At 41.5% G+C, this 11,810-nt stretch overlaps 1 pseudogene; it reads left to right on the plus strand.

Annotated features, from left to right (window-relative positions):
- Positions 1-750: 750 nt before the first annotated feature.
- LOC149168467 (18S ribosomal RNA) lies at positions 751-2,093 on the plus strand (annotated as a pseudogene).
- The last annotated feature ends 9,717 nt before the right edge of the window (positions 2,094-11,810 follow it).

Genomic DNA, 11,810 nt, shown 5'->3' on the forward strand with positions numbered 1-11,810 from the left:
TGTTGTTCCTACCCCTAGAGGAACAAGGCTAACAAACCACAGCAATTCACAGAAGTTCTCCACCAGAAACTGCTCAAAAACAAGTCAATTCAGGATCATTTCAGTGACTACACTAGCTATTTGTGCTTAATGTCAAAGCCAACACTGGCTACCTGTGTTGAATGTCAACTGGAACACTGGCTACCTGAGCTGAATGAGAGTGGACATGTGGCAGGCTCATTTCTCAAGGTGTCAAAACCCAGGAAGCTTCCAAAATGACACTTTCCTCAGGGAATTCGACTGGTGATGAGTAAGAGGTTCCAAATCTCCAAGTGGACTCAAGAACTGACAGAGGGAGAGGACACTAGTCAGATCTCAAGCTGACTCATCCTCTCTCCAAATATCTATATATGGATCTCTCCTCCATGAGATCCAGGAGGCTGGAATTTTGTTATTGCAAAGAATTGTTGTTGGTTTGAGACTGGAACCATTGGGTGCTTAATGCTTTGAAGGGGGTGAAGATAGGAATTCCATTTGCTAGGAAGGAGATGCTGGATTGGAGCCCTCTGGGTTGTATCTCTTCCTGAACCTTGTTATTCATCAATAAAGCTATCTTGGTTTCTCCTATATGCTGATGTATTTTTGATGTATGAATGCATTAGTGTATTTAGTTTATTTCTAATCCTAAACTAGTTATGAATGTGAATATATGTCTTTGTGTAGTGTTCTTCTCTTGTCGCAAGTAGCTGTTCTCTTGTCGTAAGTAGCTGTTCTCTTGTGATCTTGCAGGAACCCGTTGAAGCTGGAGGAGCAAGAAGGCAAGTAGCTGTGAACACTCAAAGAGAAGAGAGACCGGATTGAGGGACAAATGGAAGACACCGGTAAGTCTATTGATCTCTCTTATTTCACATTTTATAAAGGAAGTAACCAGAATAGTTGTCTCTGTTTGTTGCTAAGGCACTGTCACACCTTAGGTGGATAGCATCGTCCTGCATAGGCATTTTTCCCCACAACACTTAGCCTTAATTGGCTGGGTCGTAGCTCTGGTGCTATTACTTTGAAAAAATTAGAGTTCTCAAAGCAAGATTATGTTCTGAATACATTAGCATGGAATAACGTGATAGGAGTCTGGTCCTATTTTGTTTGCCTTTGGGACTGGAGTAATGATTAATAGGGACTGTCGAGGCATTTGTATATAATTGTCAGAGGTGAAGTTCTTGGATTTATGAAAGACAAACCACTGCGAAATCATTTGCCAAGGATTTTTTCATTAATCAAGAATGAAAGTTGGGGGCTCAAAGACAATCATATACCATCCTAGTCTCAACCATAAACGATGCCAACCAGGAATTAGCAAATGTTTCTCTAAGGACTCCGCCAGCACCTTCTAAGAAATCAAAGTGTTTGGGTTCTAGGGGGAGTATGGTCACAAGGCTGAAACTTAAAGGAATTGACGAAAGGGCACCACCAGGAGTGGAGCCTGGGGCTTAATTTGACTAAACACGGGGAAACTTACCAGGTCCATACATAGTAAGGATTGACAGATTGAGAGCTCTTTCTTGATTCTATGGGTGGTGGTGCATGTCCGTTCTTAGTTGGTGGAGTGATTTGTTTGGTTAATTTCGATAACGAATGAGACCTCAGCCTGATAACTAGCTACATGGAGGTTCCCCTTCACGGCTAGCTTCTTAGAGGGACTATGGCCATTTAGGCCATGGAAGTTTGAAGTAATAACAGGTCTATGATGCCCTTAGATGTTTTGGGCTGCACGCGCGCTACACTGATGCAGCCAATGAGTTTTTCTTCTTGGTTCGAGAGGATGAGGAAATATTCTCAAATTGCATTGTGATGGGGAAAGACCACTGCAATTATTGGTGTTCAACGAGGAATTCCTAGTAAGCACGTGTCATTAACTCGTGTTAACTACGTCCCTACCCTTTGTACACAATGCCCGTCGTTCATACTGATTGAATGATCCGGTGAAGTGTTTGGATTGTGTCGACGATGGTGGTTCGCCACCATCGACATTGTGAGAAGTTCATTGAACCTTATCATTTAGAGGAAGAAGAAGTCATAACAAGGATACCATAGGTGAACCTATGGTAGGATCATTGATATCAGGGGTTTTATTTTTTGGTTTGGGTTGGTTGGGTTTCGATTGTAATGTGCGACTGTGTAGTGTGTCTCTAGGGGAGCGTGTTACACAAAAATATCGTCACCATGATTATTTGTAGTCAGTATGGGTCTATCATCACTTGTACTGTCCTCCTAAGCAAGTCTCAGACCTCAGCTCTTCAAGTCAAGCTTTGAAAATGAGAGAAAGACATTAAAAATCGATGTAACTCTGGTTCCACACTTTCTCTCACTACCACCTGCGGTCCCGCACCTTCTGTGTACAAAAACTGCAAACATGCCCGCTCTGTCCCTAACGGTGTAGGTGCAGACCCCTGTGAAAGTCGAAAGGCGCGAGTTTTATCTTCAAAAACTCACTTTGGTTTAATTCTAGAGGTTTCTAGAATGAATTTTGACGTGGATTGTTCTCTTTGAGGTGGTTCATGCATCCCAAAAGAGAAGGAGCTAATCCCTTGATGAGAGGAGCTATCCCTTTGAAGGAGGGCTTTATCCCTTTGAAGGAGGACCTAGTAACCTCCCTCCATTGAACTATAAATACAGGCATTGGGTTGGTTGCTAAGGAGGTTAGAAGCTGAACATTTTTTAGGGTAAATGCTGGTGAAATCAAGACTTCCTAGTTGAGCTTAAGAGGAGAGATCACATACCTTTTTGGCCTCATTGGGGAGTGAGTGAAACTTGTCAAAGTAGAGGAGACTTCTTGCTGGACCCTGGGAGGAGCTTGTACAGCGTCAAGGCAAAGGTTGTAAAGTTCTTCTTCTTTTAAATTAATACAATCAAGCTCATTTTTCTCAAAAAGTATCTCATGTTATTTGTTTCATGGACTCCTTGACTTTCATGTTAAATATGTTTTATGCAATTGGCTTTTCAAGTGCTATTTAATTTGTTTGCCTTGTTTGTGTTTGCAGATTCGCAACAAAGGAGCTCATTTGGATCGAAGGAGCGAGGGAATCCACAAGCTTGCGTTGGACCTAAGGTAGGCCCTAAAAACACTTGTTTGCCATTGTTTATCAAAGCATATTTAGATAAAGATAGTGTCTGGTTGGTTTGCTTGTCATTAGGTCTTCTTTAGATTCTAGGAAGGTCCCCTTGAATTAATTAATTAATTAATTAATAATAATAATAATTATATAATAATAATAATAAATAATAATTTAATTAATTAATTAAATAAAAAGAGCCGACCTATTTTCTTATTTCTTTTGTTTAATAACTTATATATATACCCTAATTTTAGCTCTTGGATACATCATTATGATTTTAAGAATATCTATTGACGCATTCTCCCCTGATGATGGACTCACTTGGTAGTTCGAAACGTTGGGTTCATAAAACTCTACAACAGGTAATTCCTCCTCTACCTAAAACTATCCTCACCTGTATGGATTCATTATTTAAAAAGGTCTATCTTGTCCGCAAGATCGACTTATTCCGTGTGACAAAATGGCGACTCGGCTGGGGAGCTTGATTGTTTTCCTTGTTTTTACTTTGACCTGAGAAACTGTGTTTTTGTTTCTGTTTTTGGCTTGTTGTGTGTAAAATTGGGTAGAGTTTGTAGATCCAAGGTTATTTTTTGTTTTTCATAGCTTTGGGAGAGGACCACACCCTAGCCATTTGAAATAGTGCGTACCTACCCACAGCTTGGCTTTTAGCACAGAGCGGGACTGCACCTGTGTCAACTGTGGGCCTGCGAACCCTGTCAAAATTTTGAAAAACCCTAAGATTTCCTCTATTAGTCAGCTTAGTTTTTTTTTAGAAATTGTTATCCACTACCCAAACCTGCATATAACTTGTCAGAAGATTTCCTTAGGTTGATTTCGTTAGTTTTAGGGTTTTAAGTGAAATTCCTAGGAGTTTTGGTTGTTGGGTTTGTTTTTCATTTTGGTTGTGTAATGGCTCTGAGCTTAGAAGTTGTAGGGACTTCATATCACCTTAGTGTCTACGAGCCTTCTTATGAGTCTAACCATCTATGAAATCTCCCCTTGTTGAGGAATCCGCTTTGAGTTTTCTCTTTACAAAACTTCAAAAAGCTTGTGTTTGAGAGTTTGGATTTTCATTTTCAAAAAGAAAAAAAAAATTGGTTGTTCTTGAATTATTTGTGATTCTGCATAAATTGGTCCTTAGCTTACATCTATCTAAGTAAAACATCCTTAAAAAAGACTTTTAGTAAGCTTTGACTTCAAATAGGTTTTTATAATTTGTAGATCTCAAAGTTAGTCATTTTCATAGTTTTGAGTGTTTTATTAAAAAATATAAAAATCTCTTTTGGAAAAAGTTTGTTTTGTAGTGATTGAGTGCTTTGAAACGAAAAAGGAATTTTTTGTGAAATAACTAGCTGTCTCGTTTTGAGTGCATTGGAAAAGGACAAAAACCCTTCTTTTAATTTGTTTGATTGAGAAATATTTTTGTTTACAAAGTATTTCCATTCTCAAACTCTTTCTTAGTTTAAAAGTTCATCAAAGAGAAAAAGATTGTTTAAATCATCTTAGGTGCATTTTTAGTGATTTTGAGTCGAATCTTCATACCAAGAGTTTCATCTCCGCACCTTTTGACTTAAACAAAAAACAATAAAAAATCAACGCTTAAAGTAAAATTCACCTAGTAACATTTTTATTTCTAGGGCTCTGACACACCAACTTAGCTTAGGCTAGTGTCTTGGAGTAGGAGAGTAATTAACTCTCCAAGACAGTAAAAATAAACAAGTAGCTGTATCTTGTGGTAGGGAAGAAATCCAATTGTTGCATTTATGCTCTAGGAAAGCTCCTCTTAAAGGAGAAGCACGAGATTGTGTCCAAACCAGTGTGGGAATCAATCCTTCCTCATTGGGAATGATGCCAGATATTCACGTATTAAAAATGGTAAACCTCGGATTAACCATTGTCGAGGAGCTTGGGGTCACTTGTTGGTAAACCTTGGATTATGTCAAGGAGCCTTCAAGGGGATTGAGCTTGCTACTTTTCCCTTGCGTGCGTATCGGATCATAGACTGTTCCCCCAGGAATATTTGTCTCAGTTGGTAACCTTAGTGGCCATATTCTTTAGGACTCTTCCTGAGGTGACAGTGGTGGGAAGATCCCACTGTACCTGGAGCAAACGTCGGCTAGACTCACTTGGATTTTCTGGGGGGTTCCCTTCACTCGAGACGGTTAAGTGGAGGAACTTGTGCCAGTCTATTCATTAAGCAGGTTGCTGGGGTAATTGTTCCAACCGCCATTTCTGTATTGAACTCTGCGACATTGGATTTCATCACCAACTAGTGTTTTCAGTATGGAAAGTTACTGTTTGTGTGTGTTTGATCTCCTAGATTCTTTAGGCGTGTGATTCAAATTTGTTTGGTTCTGTAGAGACTTTAGGTGCTTTTCATTGAGATTTTACTTTTTTTGCGTGTGAAGTAGTTAAAAGTTTTCAACTGTGGCTGAATTACCAAGGCAGTCCCGTAGACTTTAGGGCCAGTCTCCTGAGTTTGTAAACATGGCTGAGTTACTGAGGAAGTCCCGTAGACTTTGAGGCCAACCTCCTGAGGAAGTACCGAGACAGATTGAAGGCTTGAAAGTCCTCGTAACTCCTAGAGACAGTAGAGTTGGGTCACCTGAAGAAGGAGAATCTTCTTTGATAGTACATCCTGATTTTCAACCGTTAGTAGCAGATGATAATCCACAGTCAGTGTCTATTTCTGAAGTTACTGGTAGCTTTTCATTTACTAGTGATATAGGTGAGGAACCTAAAATATCTGAGCCTGAAAGTGAATTTGCTGCTACTCCGACATCGGGGTTTGTTTCTCCAACTTCTAGTGGTCCTGGTTCACCTAGGGTAGAAAGACTAATCACCCAAGATCTTCCTTCTAGACTTATTGCTATTGAAGAACTAGCTCCATAAGAAGAAGTAGGCATCCCTATCCCTAAAATTCAACATGTTATTGAGCTAAGGGAGCGTGAATCAATTTCTTACAGTCCCCCTAGGAGTAGTTCTTGGTATCTTTCTTTGACTAATTTTTTAGAAAACTCAGGGTTAAATTTTTCACCACCTCGTGCTCCTTATTGTTGTAGGGAAAAGTATCCGACTCGGATGACCCTAACCCACTCTAAGGGTGACAGTTCCTTAGCAACAACTATAAAGCAAACTACTGAAAGTTTTCTTCTTTATGAAAGCAAAAGAGAATGGAGAAAGCACTAACCGTTGCCTTGCGCTTAATGTCGAATCCAAACTCTTCTCTTTGGCCGCTTGCTCCTAGCTCTTTGTCCTTCTACTCACCCAGCTACAATGAGATCCTGCAAAACAACAAAGAAGGAAACTACAAGAGGCATGCAATCATAACTGGTTCATGGATTAGTGTAAACCAAATATGCAATCATCACAATATACAATTGAAACAAGAGCACATAGAAGAACCTCAATAGCTTTTATTAATGAAGAAATAAAGGTTCTGAGAGGATTACAACCATTGCAGGCTCCAACCCAGCAACACCTCCCAGCAGAAAGAATTGCTCTTCTTCACCTCTCTCAAACAATCACCCAATAACTCAAGAATGAAACCAACAGCATATCATTACTTTGCACAAAATTCCAGCCTCCAGATCTCATAGGAGAGAGCTCAATATATAGATGAATTGAGAAAGGATGAGTCAGCTTGCAACTGATGTGTAGCTGCCTTGTGTCCTCTCTCTCTTCAGTTAATCTTTAGTTGATCTTCAGTTCTTGAGTCCACTTGGTGAACCTTGCTTCCACTTGGAGAAACAAAGCCTCTGACTCATCACAAGGCGAAATACCTGATCCAAGTGTCATTTTTGGAAGATTCCAAAGCAATGACTCACTGTGCCACATGTCCAAACTCGCCCAACGCAGGTGGGCCTTGTTCTACCTGCTTTGCAACGTAGGTACACCATGGAGCAGTTGTGTTTCAGCGCAGAAACCCAGTGGAGCACCTGCTTTGATTTCAGGATTTCTTGTTTTTGAGTGTTTTCAGGTGGAGAACTGATCTAAGAGCTGTTGGTTTGCTGACCTTGTTCCTCTAGGGGTAGGAAAATCATGTTTAGGGAACTTTGGATCCCTTGGATTATTGACAATTCATGCTTGTTGCTGTAAGGCACAAAATTGTCTATAACAGATGCCCCCTAAAGTATGAGGTCGTTTATCGGGTGAAATGCTTTATTGAGAGGATCCGAAGTTCATTCGATCTGCTGAGAAGTGTCCTGTAATAAGATACAATATAATACATTATTTTTCATACATTTTTCATGATCTAGCTGAGGTGGGCATTCCCATGCTCAGCTTTATAAATACATTTTGGTACATAGAACAGACGATCGTCTGCGGTAGACTGATATTTCTCTGCCGAAATTATCATCCTTTGAGAAGGATGATCATCTGTTGTAATGATGTACATATCAAATGTCTTTATGTCCTGAATATATATCGCAGCCCGGATGGATGAAACTAGATCCGGGGTCTTCAAACTCTTCCGATCTTCACTCGATGTACAAGTCGATCCATGTGAGAATTTCTTGAAGTCGAACATGGAAAGACATCGCTTGATTACCGGTCAATGATGTAAACCGTTAACAAGCGCGAGAGGAATCACCGATAAGGATGATGACCCTCAAGGTACGACAGTACAATCTACATGGTGGGAATAAAGGACTTGGCGTCGACCACCATGCAAAATCTTCTGGTCGAAGGTCATTGATGTATACCTGTCGCCGGAAGTGAGAAACTTGCCATTGAGGCATGCAAGCTTCAAAGTACTGAGGGGGGTGTTCCTAGATCAACTCCTTGGATAATGAGCTAATGTCGACAAGGAGCGATCCGTCAAAGGAGGGCCTTAATGAATCCCACATCAGTGACACGGAACGGAGCTAGTGATTATGATGAGGTGAAAACAAACTGTGATGTATGATTCAGGGTGGCGGTCATGAAGTGGATGAAGGATAATGTATGGCAGTGGGTGGAACAGGGTTGACTCTTTACAGAACCACATCTCTTGAACATATAACGACACTGATGTGATGGATTGGTAGCATTACCCCAATTGTGGATGGTGTGGCGAGAACCATGATTCTGCAACCGGTGAATGAAACAACCCAACCCGATGCGGACGGAGGACAAAGTGTCATGTTCAAGAGTGACTTGCTACCATTAACGCTGTGAGGTTCTCCCAATTTTTCCCCAGTCATTGCTGACCAGTACCTCTTTATTTTTGTCAAGCTTGAGGAGGATAACATATGCTTGTTCTATAACCTGCCCTTCGGGCAAGCCCATCGCTATGTTTTAACGAGCCTAGCGATAGGGAAACTCGTTCTCGTCTAAAGACAAGTTTGTCGCTATTTAATCATTTTAACGAGTCTAACGACAAGGAAAACTCGGTCCTTTTCATTTTTAGAGAGTCTGAAAAGGTACGAAAAGTTAACTCCAAGATTCCTTTTTCGTCATCTAATCCCTTAAGCCCGAAAAAGTATAAAACAATACAGAAGGGATGAATTTTCGGTTGCTTTAACGAGCCGAACAAAACAAGTGCTCGATCTTTTTGTGCAATAATCCCTCAGGTCCAAAAAGATTAAAATCTAGAGGAGGGATAGCTTTCCGGTCGCTTTAACGAGCTGGAAGGCCAAAACTCGGCAAACTTTTCATATTTTACGAGTCAGTGAAAAGAGCTCAAAGAAGACTCGTCTTTTGAGGAACGAGTGATGAACAGGGATAGCAGCAGATTCCAGGTACAGGTTGGAATTCTCCAATCACGGCAGTGTCACAAGGATGGCTAAGTGAAATCACTCTTCGCAGTTGTTCCTCAAAATGGGTAAACAAACATATGGAGGTGAACGATTGGCCAAATGAACAGATGGAGGTGATGGCATATAAACACGACCAAGGGCTTTTAATATGGCTTTCAAAGGTTACATTTCTCGAGGTTGTTTACCGGTTCATTTTTTCTGGATGAGCTTGAACTGTTAGGGAAAGATTGCTCACAATTTACGTTTATTTTTTAACGAGCATGAACTTCTGCACAAAAACTGCTCGATTCTTGTGTTTATTTTTTAACGAGCATGAACATTGCTAAAACTGCTCGGTTATACCAGTCTTAATACAAGGAATGCTTTTAGGTGAGGTAATCTTATTTAAGGAGTGATACCTCACTAATTACTCCAAATTGGCAGGTTTTAACTTTTGCCCTTCATCCTTTCTTTATGCAAGCTAGAAACGGCTAATCCTATGAGTTTAACGGGTTAGACCTACAGGTTTAAAGGGAGGACCTAAAAATTTAAAAAAAATAAATATTTGTCCCGTGCTTGCACTCCAAAAGGTTTGCATGCCCCCAGGTATAAAGTATAATTTCGAGATTCTGCCATCTCTTACTTATTATCAGAAAAAAGGTTCTGTTTGCTGCCGCAAACTAAACTCTCTTTTCGGCGATGTCTATCATTAGGTTGCTAAGGATGGTGACCACTTGTGGCAGCAATTTCATCTCTTTCTTTGAAGATTGCCCCTACTTATCCTTCAAAACAGCTTGTTTTAATGGGTGAGGCTTGACATTCAAAGATGGTGGCTTCTTGCTGCCACAAATAGACCCCCTCCTTAGGAGAGCCCACTTCTTTAGACAAAGGGAGCGACCGCTTCGCTCACATAACTTTGACAAAAGAATTTTACCCTAGAACAACCCTCCCTTCCTCTGCCGGACGGGGTACGGACTAGTCCATTCTTCTGCGGAAATTAACTTTATACCTAAGGTTTTCTCTGCCCAAGGCAGGCCAGGGTGCATGCCCCCTGGGTCCCAGTTCTTTCTTTCTGAATTACTCGCATTCATCGGGAAGTAGAACCGGAGGCGGTGGCATTCCTTGAGCGAATAAACCGTTAAGGGATGGTATTTGACTATTTGCAATGCGTGATCCTGGAAACGAGAGTTGGTCTACTAGCTGGACCATTCTTCCTTCGTGCGGAAAACACATGACTCTAAAGCGCGAGGACACTATTGCCTCCATGCAATATATATAGTCTCGTCCAAGGAGTAAGTTATATGCCAAGGGTCCCTGGACGACCATGATGTTCATGCGAACTGACTTCCCTTTCAATGTAAGCGGAACATTGGGGAGAATCCCTAACGGGTGACTGGTTCCTTTATCAAAACCTGATAGATTTCTCATCTCAGGTAAAAGCGCCGGGCAACCCAGTGCTTTCCAAGCAACAGAGGAAAGGATACTCACAGATGCCCCTTCATCAATGATAGTTCCAACCATCACCATTCTGTAGATTTGGACTATGATTTTGAACGGGATACTGGCTGGTAACCGGGGTCTGCCTAGTTGATTCCAATCAAAGGATACAACTAGGTTGCTTGGTGGTGGGACCGAATATACGGCCGGATACGACCCTGACGATATTCCTTCCTGCGATAAAGGAATGGGCGCATTGCCCTGATGCTCATCAGAGTCTGTGTTGATGAAAAGAATATGGACGGTGTCATCCTTATCCTCTTCAGTGAGGGTGTCATTTGAAGATGGGTCTTCAATGACGGAGTCATTGGATGATGAAACCTCTGAAGGAAGAACCGGGTCAACTGCCGTTTCGACCTTTAGACTTTCGTTTGGTCTGGATTCAGCAGGTTCATTCTCAATGACCGACACTTCAGCTGACCATTTGGGCAGGTCAGCTGGATTTTCAACTATCGAGGGATTAGGCGCGAGTTTTTGATATCCAGGAGGAAGTTGTAACGGTGAAACCGGGCGATCTTCCAAAACTCTCTTTGCCTCATCTAAGAATGGACATTTGTGGATGGCATGCTCGCCCTCACACAATATACAGGGTGATCTTGGTCTCCCTCTCCGTCCTTCACTCTCGCTAGTTGACGGACTGCAATCAACATGACTACCAGAGGTTGATGCTACCGGATTGTGCAACCTTGGGGACCAGTCCCTTAGTATCCGGGGAATACAAGGACAATCACGATGGAAGTGGGCCCCTTCGCAAATGACACATGGCGATTTAGGCCCAGTCGGTGCAGTGTGTGGGTTTTTGTCATCTGTCTTTTGCTTGCCCCCAGTCGCCTTCGCCATAGGCTCCTTCTGCTTCTTTTCTCTTTTCTTCTTTTCCTTCTTCTCCATGGGAGGCTGACTTTTGCCAGCTCTACCTCGCGAAGATGAAGGATCAGAGGAAGTATTGTAAGAAGTGGAAGGCTGGTGGGTAGTTCTAGACTGGTCTGACTGTTGATTCGACTGCTCAGGATTAGTGGCGATCTGGACTACATTAGTTGAAAAGAGCCATACAGGTAGGCCAATTGTCAATCCTGGAAGTGACAATGTTGCCATATGAGGCGCACCAACATCTCCCCAAGAGGAGAAGGGATTTGGACTTCCGCCAAGGTTGCCTCCTTGGTTGGTGGGTTCCATACTTTTCAAATAACTGATTCAACTCTACAAATATGTCATGATGAAGAGGTCATCCAACAAAAGTAACACTTGATGTTGAATCAATATCACGATGAAGTCATGAAGGGCCACTAAATAAAAGTATTGGAACAAGAAACTACAACTAAGCATCCATGTGATAAGTATTATGAAGGATAGACAAGATGACAAAAGAGTAGCTATATCACAAAAAGGACTTGATATATATCAAGAAGGCCACTTTCCATGAAGGGAGCAATGACATGACAAACCAAGAGGGAAAGTGATCGATGGCCAGTACCCTCCCAAGAAGAATTTCAAACAAAGACTT

The sequence above is a fragment of the Pinus tabuliformis genome, chromosome 4_2 (genome assembly GCF_031772625.1).
Source record: "Pinus tabuliformis cultivar Carrire ecotype Pingquan chromosome 4_2, CPIR1, whole genome shotgun sequence".
In the NCBI taxonomy this organism is placed as follows: domain Eukaryota; kingdom Viridiplantae; phylum Streptophyta; class Pinopsida; order Pinales; family Pinaceae; genus Pinus; species Pinus tabuliformis.